This window comes from Chelonia mydas, chromosome 9, assembly GCF_015237465.2.
Source record: "Chelonia mydas isolate rCheMyd1 chromosome 9, rCheMyd1.pri.v2, whole genome shotgun sequence".
NCBI lineage: Eukaryota > Metazoa > Chordata > Testudines > Cheloniidae > Chelonia > Chelonia mydas.
Window position 1 is genome coordinate 4226512 of NC_057855.1, and position 13726 is coordinate 4240237.

General features: G+C 49.6%; 1 protein-coding gene across 4 annotated transcripts in view; it reads right to left on the reverse strand.

Annotated features, from left to right (window-relative positions):
• TPRG1 (tumor protein p63 regulated 1) overlaps positions 1-13726 on the reverse strand; it is a 118820-nt gene that overhangs the window by 70161 nt on the left and 34933 nt on the right. The window contains exon 1 of one of the 4 annotated variants that reach the window (XM_043522803.1): positions 3996-4257. The exons of the other annotated variants lie outside the window; for them this stretch is intronic. The gene's annotated coding sequence lies outside the window, so the exon portion shown is untranslated. Of the gene's footprint in view, positions 1-3995; positions 4258-13726 lie in introns of those variants that run through there. 4 annotated transcript variants of the gene reach the window in all.

A 13726-nucleotide genomic window follows, 5' to 3' on the forward strand; every position in this document is an offset into this window, starting at 1 on the left:
AGCTCTGCTTTGCCGCAGCCAGCAGGGCTCTGTTCCAAGGGTGCATTTGCCATGTGGCTTCTGCTGGCTGGGAGATGTGGAGTTGGTCCAGCCGCACATGCATCTCAGTGGCTGCTCATTTGAACAGCCACCAGGTGGCAGTGCAGAGACAGGGACTGGGGAGCCGCAGAGATCTCCAGAAAAATCTCCCAAATTTTGCCGCAAGAAAGTAAGTGGTAGCCCAAAAAGTCGCCACGAATTTTCGTCACTGAGGCCTTTCAAAAGTAGAACGATTGGTGAAAAATTACCAAGAGTGGCAACACCAGGCGCAGACTGACAGAACTGGACAAGCACTGAGATAGCCTACACAGAATGCCACCTAGTGGCTGTTGTTGGCCATTGCAGATTTGCAATTCCTTTTGCATTCAGAAAGTTGAAATTGGGGAGTCAGAATGTGTGTATGCAGACATGCCCTGGAACCGCAGTCCTGGCACTCCATCATTTGCATGTGCCACTGATTAGCTCAGCATCACTACTTTACAGTTAAACCCACAGACAACCCTCCTCCTGCCACTCAGAGACTCCATCTGACACGGCTGCAACTACTGGCCCGCACATATTAGGGGAGGAGGACATTGCCCATTCAAGCGTGTCAAGATCCAGACCTCAGCACTGGGCACTTCAATGAGAACATGAATTGTCAGGCAGAGAGCACTAGGGAATGAGGTGCATTCTCAGTCCTGAATGCGTGTGCTGAGAAGGGAAGGTTCAGGTCAGCTTAAATTGATGTAATAGCTCAGTACTGTTCACCCAGGAACAACTTATCCCCAGGGTTCTAGGGAGTATGACACAGTATGACAAACCCACCGGACTTCCTGCTTCTCTCTTTGCTGCATAGCATGACCGCTGGGAAGTCCATGGCAGCAGATGAGAGAGAACTCAAATTCTCCTGCTCTAAAAGCACAAGACCCCCCGCCACCTAAGCGAAAAGAGAATCATCAGAGGCAGTGTCTGGTATAGGTCCTAGGACACACAATTAAACAGTTCTGGTACCATCCAGTAGCATGTGGTGGTACAAATATACACCAGCCAGTTCATTTCAGTACAATGAAGAGGATCAAATAACCTGCCAAAACAATTTACCCAGCAGGGCATAATAACACAGTATTTTATAAAAAGAAAAGGAGGACTTGTGGCACCTTAGAGACTAACCAGTTTATTTGAGCATGAGCTTTCGTGAGCTACAGCTCACTTCATCGGATGCATAGCATATCGTGGAAACTGCAGAAGACATTATATACACACAGAGACCATGAAACAAAACTTCCTCCCACCTCACTCCCCCGCTGGCAACAGCTTATCTAAAGTGATCCTCAAGTAGAGCCATTTCCAGCACAAATCCAGGTTTTCTCACCCTTCCCCCCCCCCCCACACACACACACACAAACTCACTCTCCTGCTGGCAACAGCCCATCTCCCTTTGAAACCCCTCTTTATAATGCGCATGATAATCAAGGTGGGTCACCTCCAGCACTAATCCAGGTTTTCTCACCCCCCCCCCCACACCCCCCCCTTTTTCCAAAAACCACACACACAAACTCATTCTCCTGCTGGCAACAGCTCATCTTACAATGTGCATAGCAATAATCCAAGTTTAACCAGAACGTCTTGGGGGGGGGTTTGCAGGAAAAAAACAAGGGGAGACAGGCTACCTTGCATAATGACTTAGCCACTCCCAGTCTCTATTCAAGCCCAAATTAATAGTATCCAATTTGCAAATGAATTCCAATTCAGCAGTTTCTCGCTGGAGTCTGGATTTGAAGTTTTTTTGCTTTAAGATAGCGACCCTCATGTCTGTGATTGCGTGACCAGAGAGATTGAAGTGTTCTCCGACTGGTTTATGAATGTTATAATTCTTGACATCTGATTTGTGTCCATTTATTCTTTTACGTAGAGACTGTCCAGTTTGACCAATGTACATGGCAGAGGGGCATTGCTGGCACATGATGGCATATATCACATTGGTGGATGTGCAGGTGAACGAGCCTCTGATAGTGTGGCTGATGTTGTTAGGCCCTGTGATGGTGTCCCCTGAATAGATATGTGGGCACAGTTGGCAACGGGCTTTGTTGCAAGGATAGGTTCCTGGGCTAGTGGTTCTGTTGTGTGGTATGTGGTTGTTGGTGAGTATTCGCTTCAGGTTGGGGGGCTGTCTGTAGGCAAGGACTGGCCTGTCTCCCAAGATTTGTGAGAGTGTTGGGTCATCCTTCAGGATATGTTGTAGATCCTTAATAATGCGTTGGAGGGGTTTTAGTTGGGGGCTGAAGGTGACGGCTAGTGGCGTTCTGTTATTTTCTTTGTTAGGCCTGTCCTGTAGTAGGTGACTTCTGGGAACTCTTCTGGCTCTATCAATATCAACAGTATTTTATGACAGGTTTCAGAGTAGCACCTATGTTAGTCTGTATTCGCAAAAAGAAAAGGAGGACTTGTGGCACCTTAGAGACTAACCAATTTATTTGAGCATAAGCTTTCGTGAGCTACAGCTCACTTCATCAAATGCATCCGATGAAGTGAGCTGTAGCTCACGAAAGTTTATGCTCAAATAAATTGGTTAGTCTCTAAGGTGCCACAAGTCCTCTTTCTTTTTCCAGTATTTTATCATCCTCAAGTAGTAACTTCACACACCCAACCTTCTCCATACAAGAGTGTGAACTGAGGTGGTGGTTTTGGATTACAGAAATACATGGAACAAGGTTCACCAGTTTCAGTCCCCCCGGGGGTCATTTTGCCTTGAACGTCCACAAAATACAGAAGGTCTTCCAGAGCCAGCAGGACTTAGACACAGCTACCAAATCCAGCTCTGCTCCCCTATCTGAGGCGTGGAATCAAGCAGTTGACTTTTGAGGCTTCTCTGAAGCTCAGCCACAAGCCTGAAAACTGGCCAGTTGGATAGGATTTGTGGTGAAAGAGTCTCACGGCACTGTCCCAGCATATCAGTATGATGAAGAACTAGACCACACCTCATTTCACATGAGCCACGGACCGTGCGATCTGCTTTTAAACCAGGCTTTACTGGGCCTGAGAATGGCAGTATGGACTGCAATGGTGTCCAGGAGGCTGATATTAAAGCAGAAGCCTGGGGGACCTGAATTCAACTTCTGGCTCTGCCACAAACTCCCTGTGTAACCTTGGGTACATCATTTCCCCCTCTGTGTTTCCTTACCTCCCAGGGTGTTGGGGGGATAAACGTATTAACGATGGAGAGGGCAGATATGTCCCTAGATAGAAGCGGGAGAGGTTACACTGAGCTTCTCTCTCTAGTGTTTGTAAATCCAAGCTCTCCTCAAGAGGAGATTTTTTTTAAACAAAGCTCATGTCTCAAGCAAGAACTCCACACAGGTAACTACCAGCCTCACCCTGCTGAACAGCCTGAGAAAGGCTTTGATGGCAGCACAGACTCTCGGGAGAGCAAAGGGTCAGGCAAGCGGCACAAACAAGCATTTGTGGCAGGAAAAAAAAAAAAAAAAACGGATGAAAATGTGTCTGCAGAAGGGTCTGAAGGAGGAAGTTCTCCCTCTCCCGCCAGTCCCTTAGCTCTGATTCTTTCCCACACCTCATTTCTTTCGTTAAGTCCATTCAAATACCTTGTCTCTTTGGCATTTGGGGAACTGGGTTCTCCCTCCTTAACTGAAATGCTGCCTACAGGCCTTGCTTGTGAATTCACCCAGTCTGACAAAGTGGTTTGTCTAGTTTAAAAGAAGGCTACGACTAGAATGGTGTCGTGGGTTTTACAGGAATAAAGTGACTGTCCCTGTAAGGTGCGGCAGAGGAAAGATTAACCATAAAGGCCCTGCAACAGTAAAGATGGCTTTCCCAGTCACACAGCAGCTGTGGCATCGAAGGCAAAGACTTCCTGGGTTTGGAGCTGTCATATACACCCCGCTCCCACTTCTCCTACCTCTCGACCTCTCCTGCTGGAAGCTCGCAGCACAGTGAACTCCAAAGTGGGGGCTTACCTGCCTCAGGTGAGCTGCCGCAGGAATCTTGCTCTGTCTGCCAGCCAGTCAGGGAAGGGTTCAGGGCGGATTTCAGGTAGACCGACCAGGAAGTTCAGCTGCTGACTGAGGGGAACCGGGTTGGCGCTATTGTCCGTTTAGACACCCAAAGCCAGCGAGGGGCGTTTGCCCTTCTCTCACTCTGTTTTTAGGGCCCTGGGGATTTGTCGGCTCACGCAGCTGCTAAGTAAAAACGTTTTCTGAATGGACAGGGTAGGACTTGGGTGCAGCTGATTTCCCTCTGTTTGCCTTCGAAGGAGTGGCAGCTTTGTGACTGCTGCACACACCCAGCCCGTAGCAGAGGAGATACTGGGACTATGGATCAGTGTCATACATGCTAGTCACCCTGCCCTGTGCTCAAGTCACAGAAGGTAAGAATTTGTCACAGCCCCAGCTACACAGCCTGGCTCTTTAGTCCAAGGAGCAGAGACCCATGCTTTCAGCTCTAGAGGCTGACATTACAGCAGACAGGACAGGACAGGACGGGGACAGCACAGTTCCTGGGATTGGCGGCCATCACAAACTCCCCAGGTAACAATTTCAAAAGTGCCTAAATCCCTTCTGAAAATGGGCTCTAGGCTCATATAGTCACTTCAGCACATTTTACCCTTCCTCAGGCTTTTTCCACTGTGGTATTTTACTGTGCATTTCAAACATACACAGGCCTGAAAGGAAACTCTGGATCCAGACACCCCCAAAGTGCCAGGGGATTTGGAATCCAGCCGGAGGGCTGTGTTTCCTACCAGGCCCCAAAGCTCTTCCTCGGAAATTCAGAGGAGGGAGGGGACAACATACAAAGCAAAACACCTGGAAGGGTCATGAAATTTGATCCAAGCAGAAATCTGCTCCCCGGCTCAGCTGCGTCAACGGTCATAAATGGATCGATAAAGCAGCCCCATTTGCTGTCCTCACTAGGCACTGCACATCCACCTTAAAGTGCCAGCCCTGCTTAGCTGGTCCCAGAGTTGGGAGGATGATGGTACAAGGCGGGATTGTGGACAGCCCCTAGCGCCACTAGGAGAGAGAATGGACAGATGAGTGGAGCTGGCTGAAACATTTAGAAATGTTGCAGAAAAAAATATAGGTCCAAATTGTCACAAAACTTTCACCAAAATTTAATCTTTTTTTTTAAACCAGCTTCTATGGCTGGTTGAAAATGCTGACGTTTTAAAAAATGTCTTATCAGAATTGCACATTTCAGTTAAAAAATGAGTGACGCTTCACGAACATTTTTATGAAAGATTCACCCTGGTTTTCATCCAGCTCCACCTATTCTAAGGTCTAACAAGAGCCGAAGGCTGGAAGCTAAAGCTAGACACATTCAGGCAGGAAACAAGGTGCACATTTTTAACAGTGAAGGTAATTAAATCACTGGAACGACTTATCAAGCACTGTAGTGGATTTCCATTATGGGCAATTTTGAAAATCAAGTCTGGATGTTTTTCTAAAAGGCTCTCTCTAGTTCAAGCATAGCTATTGAGCTGAAAGCAGGAATTACTACAGGGAAGTCCCATGGTCTGTGTTATGCAGAAAGTTAGACTAGATGATCGTAATGGTCTCTTCTGGCCTTAAAAGTCTATGAATATAGGTAGGTCCACACGACTCCATCCAGTAAAGGGCAGAGGCACAGATGCAGAGACCATTCCACTTGTGTGTTCGGAAAGCACCTGCGGGGCACTACCATAATTAAGCAACAATAACTATAACGCATCAGTGTTTGTGGGCATTGCAGAGGAAGTGAGTCCCTAGGAGGGACCTGAAAGGGCGTGGCGCATCGGCACCGACAGGTGCGGGGACAACAAGGTGGAGCATGGAGAAGGGAACAAAGGGAGAACAGCGACCGGAATTGCTGGTGGTGTTGGGGAGGGAGAGGAAGACATTGCAGAATGAGATCCAAGAGATAGGCCGGTCCAGGGTTGTGCAGAGCCTTGAGGGACAAGGAGAGGAGTTTGAGTGAGTTACAGCAGGCAGGGTGGCATCAGCGAGAGAGGAATGAGATCATCAGAGCAGCTGGCAAAGAAAGATCATCTCTGCAGTGGAACAAAAGCTGGCTCAAGAGAGGCAAGAAAGATCAACTTCTGCTTAACTCCGTTCACTTTATGGTTATTTCCTCCCAACCCAACCGCCTCCCCTCTGTCCGTTTCATCCACTTCTCACGTCCTGTCTGATATGTAGCTTCTGAGCTCTTTGGGACAGGGATTGACTTCTTCATTACATGTCTGTAGAGTGCCCAGCACAGGAGGGCCAGATCCTTGGATGGGGTTCCTAGCCTCTGCCCCAGTGGAAATAACACATCATCGCGGATGGAGGAGGACTAGAACGTCACTCGCCCAGCAGACCAAGGCACTGCTAACGCAAGCGATAAGGACGCCCCGGTCACGCACCCTCTCTCATGTATTTTTAGATTGGACGCTGTTGAAGACGTGGCTCTCCCTGGCACTCAGCCTCCCCTTGCCTTTCATTGAACTTGACTTTCTACCCATCCTGGGTGGGGCAGGAGCTGCAGTTGACAATGAAGGATAAATGGGAGGAAGTGAGATTGGTTACACGTGCTAATCGAATGACAGCAGGCTCCGGATGGTGACCGGCCCTACAGATTGCCCCCTACCCCCACCCGGGGGCAGCAGAAATGGGATGTTGGGATCGAAATAGAAGAACGAAATGCTGTCAAGTGGCATGCGGGAGATGCCACTGCTCTGCCAGCGCAGGGAGCAGGGGTACCGCCTCCAGGCAGGGCACGGTCACCAGGCCCTAGGAGCGGCTCGCTGGAGCCCCGAGTGCGCAGTTCTTACACTTGGAGTCACGGAGCCCCGCACTCCAGGCCTGCTGCCAGCGCTGGGAGTGGAGATCCAGGGGGCAAGTTACAGGGAGAGCTACCGGTGCAGGAACTGCAGCGTCTGCAGCAAGAATGCACGGCTGCTTGCGCGGCTTTGTGCTTCCTGGGTGCGTGGTGAGGAGGGCGAAGCAGCCGAAAGCAGCGCTCAGCATTGACGGGAACAAGGTGCACAGGTCACTGTGGGAAATACTAGCAGGAGAGCTCACAACACCAGCTCAGGATTGAATACACAGCAGGTGGGAGACCCCAGGAGACAGTCCGCCCTCCCTGCAGCCACCAGGTCGTGATCTGGAGCTCTCCCGCCTATCAGATGGATGCTGCCAATTATGCAGGATCTCTGTTCCTTCCACAGGGTGGGATCCAAGGCGAAGGTAAACGTCTGCACCCTCTTGCTGCCGTAACTCATTTGGCCATCCGGTGGCAGCACATGGCAGCTGATAGCACCATGCTGTGCGTGTCAAAGCGGAAGGACATTTTGTTCCAGAGACAAAGCTACCCCTGAGGACATGTGCCTTTTTTTTTTTTTCTTTTTAAATACAGACAGGCAGGGATATTATTAGGCGTTTCCTAATCACATTCCCCTTTACCTTCTCTAGGACACCTAGGTCGTATTGCTTCATCGCCAGCACACCATCCCATTGCACACGCTGCATCCTGACACGCTCCTTTGTGACAGGAGTTTGGATGTTTAAACATCGGCCCCGCTACAGAAAACAGATGGCCGCAGTTTGAGGATTATTGATTATTGCAGGGTTACTGCCGGCAAAGGGAGGGCAAAGACTGACGCGGCTGCTCCAAGCAGAAGAGGGAATGCAGCAAAACAGACGCAGAGGGGGAAATGCATAAAGGAGGAAGGACACTCCTCCTAAACACTTGGAAATCAAACAGGGCATTAGGGAACCTTCTTGGCTAACGTGTCTCACAAATCTTGTCCCCTAAACTCAGCCCAAGCCGGAGTCAAACTTTTTCTGAGGTTTAAAAAAAAAAAGTTGAATTCATTTCCCACATTATTTTTCATTTCCATCTCCATCTGCCAGGCCGTCAAGCGCCAAAGGACAAGCACCGCGGCCGTTTCCAACTCAGCCAGGAGCAGAGTCCCAGAAATCTGGTGAGGAAAACCTGCTCTCTCTAGATTTCCAAGGCCAGGTTTCCAGAGATCCCAATAAGCAGCCGAACTTTAGAGTATTTGTATGAACTGCATCTCCAGAGCTGCTGAAGTTTGCCCAGCACATATCCCAACACCTTCGAAGTTCAAAGCACTGAGCATGGTGTCTTGAGAATAAACTGCTGTTTAGTTTGCTCTTAATGCTTTAAGCAAAATGTAAGGGGACTGTTGCCCCCTTACTAACATTCAGTGGGGGTGTTTTAGTTGCTAACTCCCAGTACTAAATGGGGGAAGGGTCGATGGGAAATCAGGACCCTGAGACTGACAGTCCCCAGGAACAGTGGGGAGAGGCCAATGCTCCAGGTCAGCCTGAATGACAGGGCGGGCAGGCTAATGAGGGAGTCAGGAGGCCAGAGAGGTCCTGTGTCCATGTGACCTGGACATGCCTGGGTCAGATAGAGTGGTGCCGAGCTAAGAAGAAAACAGGGGACCAAGCTGAGCTGGGGAGCAGAGAGCTGTGCCAGATCCAGAGGGGCCAGAAAAGCAGCCCAGAGAGAGCAGACCCTGTCCTGGGAGCAGAGCTGCAGCAACCAGAGCCAGAGGGGCCAGAGAAGCAGCCCAGGAAGCAGGTCAGTGCTGGGAGCAGAGTCACAGAAGCAGCCTGCAGAGCAGACCTGTCCTGGGAGCAGAGCTGCAGCAACCAGAGCCAGAGGGGCCAGAGAAGCAGCCCAGGGAGCTGGAGGCAGAGCAGCAACTGTGCTGAGGCAGAGTGGGGCTGGAGCAGTCTGGAGCCGGGTGTCGTGAGCAGCTGGGGGGAGCAAGGGGGACTCTGGGCAGTGGACCCAGCACAGGGAGATGCCTCAGCCAGGAGGCTCTGCAGGCCAGACTCAGAGGGGGATTGGTAACCCCGACAGGGAGGGGGCAAAGCTGGGAAGAAGGGCCCTGCCACCTAGAGCCTGAGAGTGTGTGGCCATCACCAGAACAAGTGTCCAACCCACGGCATCCCTGCAGTACAGCCAGGGCCAGAGAAGGAGGCCTGGGACTTACAAGGAACAGACTGTGAACCGCCCTGACATCCCAGAGACGCTGTTTGTGATGTTCCCTGCCACAGAGCGGGGTGATGTGTTTCCTTTAACCTTTCCCATTATTCCTTATTCTTTTTTTAATTAATTGTTGATTAAATAACTTGCATTTGCTTTAAATTGTATGTAATGATCAGTGGGTAAGGGAGGTGCCCAGTGCAGAGAGACCACCCCCTAGCCCCTGTCCTAGGTGACCGCAGCAGGGTTGGGGGTCGAGCCCCCCAGGAATCCTGGGCCCAGCCTTGTTGGGGTTACGAGGACTCTGCCAGACAGGAGAGTGGAAGGGGAGTCCTCAAGGGCAGGGAGGCCTCTGGGTAAAGGAAGTGGGAGCGAGGACTCAGATCCTTTCGCTAGTCCGCTTCACCGGGGTAGTGCAGAAGCCAGGAAAGTTCCCCACAATAGCGGGACTATTCCCCCGCTAACATAATCTTGATTCTCATATGGAGGGAGATGCAAATGCCCCTTCTCTCTTGGCACCCCAGTCACTTAGCTCAATCATCTGACTTAATGTCGAGTCCTTCCTATTGGTGAGATTCACAGCTATGCCCAGGGATGGATTAGGTATGCTTAACCCTGTGTCAGCTAGTGGGACGGACTATATGACCTCTTGAGATCCCTTCCAGCCTTACATTTCAATGATTCTATGCATCTGCCACGTATTACAGGGATATCACTATGTACAACAACATACCTTGCAGAGGAATAACTCAAGTGGTGCCCCTAACCTGATTCCTGTCCATACACAAAAATCTCTAACTCGTATTAAGTGGGGCTTTACATTTGAGCTAGCTGGCTCCCTGGGGGCCAGGGGAGAGTCACATTCAAGTGCTACTAATGATAGAACTAGAAATGCAAGGGGGATGCAGCTGCAGACTACAAACTTGAGTTAGCGTTACTCACTAGATGCTAATCCAAACACTGCGTAGCTTGAGCGTAATTTCCCAGCAGGGCCGCTCTCACTCCGGCCAGCCTAGCTCCGGCGGAGTAACGCAAGCTCACTGGGGCGGTGAACACAATCTCCTCGCGCAGCCAGCGCCTCCACCCGCTCTGCCCTGACGCTGCCCTAACAAAACAACGGGCAGGCAGACCGTACGCAGACAGTTAGCTTCTGATTTTCACCACTTTTCCAAACATGAAAAATGAATAAAGGGAAGAAAGAGGGAATCCTCACTTTCTCAAGCAAGCCAGCTCTTAAGAGCATAGGTCTGTATATCTTTCCTAAGGTTTGTAACAGAAGTTACAGACCCAGAAAATACTTTTTTTTTTTTTCAATAATTGATATCTCAGTGTATTGAAGATCAGCTCACAATGGAAGATGTAGCCTTGCCTGCTTTGCAGGTTATTGTGAAGATGTCCTTTCCTTCATCTTCTGTAAACAGAAGCTAGGTTGTATATAAGTCAGAAGATCTTTGATCTTGGGCTGTCCAATAATTCTCCAATACTCGTGTCTCGGATTCTACAGAGCAAGGAAGAAACTTCTGGGTGAAGGGATTTCTTCTTCCAAAATCCAGCCATAGAGCATCTGGTGGACACCAAAAGATAGGAGGTTTAAGTGGCATTTTGCATAGGGGGGCATAACTTTCCCTGTAAGTCCCCATAAGAGAAGGAATGTATCCTCTGGCTGCTTAGTTCCTATGATCTTAAATATTTGTTCCCAGAATAACTGTGCCCTAAGGGAGTCCTACCAACATGAAAGAACATATCCTCTTTCTCCATGTGCCCTCCAACGTGGTTTTGAGGCATTATTATAAATTGCTTTGAAACATGTTGGATTGGGATAACTGGTGATGTAGTTTCCTACGATCTCAACCAAAGCCCACTGATGTTAGTGGAGGTCTTTCCACGGACCCCAGTGGGCTTTGGATTAGGACCATAAGTGGTTTTCCTTGACGATATCACATAGGGAAGAAGCACCAACCCTTTGCTATAACCAATCCTGTTCTTCCTTAGCAATGTCTTTATCTATTATCTGGTTCCCCTTTCTCCAGGAATCTGCATCTAACTTCCCCTTTCCAAATTCACTGGCTCTTAAGAAAGTCCCAAGTTTAAACTCCTGGCCTTTAATCCACTTCCTCTATACCTGCTGCTTTGTTTTTCATTGCATCATGCTTTGATGCAGGCAGGTGAATGTCAGCATTGTAATCCCTTTCTATTGTCGACCCAGTGCTTCTCTTTCTAGGAGGTTTTCAGGGAAATTCGTGCTGATGAAAGAAGCTGGACTGGCAGTCCAAGAACTTTTCTCTCCAAGAGGTCTGGTACAGCATGGACTGCAGCAGCGGAAATATTCCACCAAAGTAGCTATCCTGCAGCAACCCCCCTAGGAGTGAGACAGGAGTTTATTCCTCCTACCTCAGTCATCTCTCAGCCTCCCTGCTGAGACCGCAGACAAAAGGGTTCCAGCTAGTAGCAGCTTCAATGGTGAGTTTGCCAGTGTCCACTAGGGACTAGGCAGACACGTGCAAATATTTCCCAGGCCACTCAAAAGCCATCAGCTCAGCGTTTGAAGGGGCATCGGGACCTCAGGCTGCTCATCCAACCTCAGCCCCCAAACCTTGTGGGATTAGCCCAGGATTGGTCCTAACATGCACAGATGACAAGTGAACACACCCCATTGTGCCCCAGGAAGGGCTGGGGGGTTGGCTTTCCATGAGTGAGGTTCGGACCAGCCCAACCTCCAGTGTCAGTCAGCACATGCTCAGCTGAATTGGAAGCAGGCAATGGTGGGTCCCTGAGGCCAGAACAGAGGCAGGACCCAGAATTCATCGTGGAGAGTGGTTCTGTTGGGCCGTTTAGACTCTGGCCAGCCAAAACCCATGACACAAGGTTGAAGTACCGGCAGCTTGGTCCTAGAGCTTCCACTCTGAGAGGTGCCCACTTATAACAACAAGGGCACAACATAACCAGGGGCTCTTTCAAGCGAGTGCCACAGGGGACAGGCACACAAGCAGCCTGAGATGCTAAGCACCCACCACTGGGCGGAAGGCGTAGGACAGCAGTCAACGTCCATGGGAACTACGAGTGCTCAGGCCACTGGCTTTTTAGGGCTGGGAGGGTAGTCTGGGCAGAAATCCAAGGCATCGACGCTGGACCCTGCCAGACAGTGCAAGCAAACTCGCGGGGGCTGAGGTCGGCCGATATTTCCATGGCAAGCACCAGCAGCACCCGTGGAGTTTGCGATCAGAACCTCAGGCATGCTGCTTTTGTCCATCCTACACGACCGAGGCAAAGGGCAGCGGTCCTGCAAAGATAAAGATCTCAGACCACCCAACCTGCAGATAGAGATTCATAACAAAGAAAATGCCTCTTTTTTTTTTTTTAAATGCTCCTCTTCCCTCTTCAGATGCTTTCTCTCCAGTTATTTCCTTTGCAAAACCACAGTTATTCCAATGCATTTTTTTCTTCCATAAATATGTGGATGATTACCAGAGAAACAAATAACTGGGACAGAGCCCGTCTGGATGCCATTGAGGCAAATCACTTCGTACCTCTCAGAAAAGAAGGTCGGGTCGTAGACATTCGTACGGCTAAGAGCTGCATTCTGCAGTCACATCAGCCAGCCTCAATCTGACCAACAAGGGCTAGCCTCATGGTACACGGCACAACGTGACCCCCTGTGGGCAAGGAGAAACCCACCCACAGGCTACAGTGGTTCACAATTAAGTGAGCTAAGGCTCTGAGTCAGGAAATTACTTTAGCACGTGGTTCAGCCAATATAGTCCTGAAACACATGCATAACTTTATGCTCATGTTTAAAGTCTGTTGATGTCATTAAGATTGAAGCTGGTACTCAAGGATGCTGACCTGAATCGGGGCCTGCTAGACACAAACCTCTGATTGTCATGTGGGCCAAGGTTTTAACTGCAGGGGTCTCCAAAGGAGAAGACTCAGGTCACTAAGGAAGAACTTGCAGTTCCGTAACAGGAGTACAGATTAGGGGCGCCAAGGTTTTTCATGCAACCCTGAGGAACAGGGCTGAACTGCAAAGTTCAGCTTCAAATGCCAACGCCCCCACATTTCAGAGGGGGGTTGGGACGGGACAGAAGGGGAGCTCTTAGTTTGGGCTCATCTTACAGGATCCAGCTCGCATCTCTTTTGCTAGGGCCGAAACCCCTCAGAGCTCCAGAGAGAGAGAGAGTGAAGAGAGGAGAACTCCCGTCAGAGCAGAGAGTGAGAAAACATGCTGAATTATTAACAATGCTAACGATGCAAAATAAAAAAAAACAAAACCGCTTACAAGGCGATGGGAAGGAAGGGATTTCTGTAAGCATCCTATGAAAAGTCAGAACTGGAATGACATTCGTATTATCTGCTTAGTGGATAAAAGCCTTTTTTGCCTACTCAGACATATTTCTCCCTGTTTAACCTACATTTATTCCAAGGCTTTATGTAAATATTGGCTGTGTGCCCCAGACTAGGCCAGGAACTCCTGAATCAAGCCTGGCAGAAGGGGAAGCAGCTTCCAGCTTTTTAACTTGGTAATAATGAACTCACTTGCATCTAGCCCTCCTCGCCCCCTTTGCAGTACCTGTCTCAGGAAGTACAAGGCATTTGCATCAGCGTTTGAATCGGTTTCACGACCCTGCTTTAGGCGGCTGACAGCTAGTTCCTTTCAAGGCACAAAGTATCTCTTTGGACAGCTCCCGTCAAGCTCTGCCGGGGGGAGCCGATT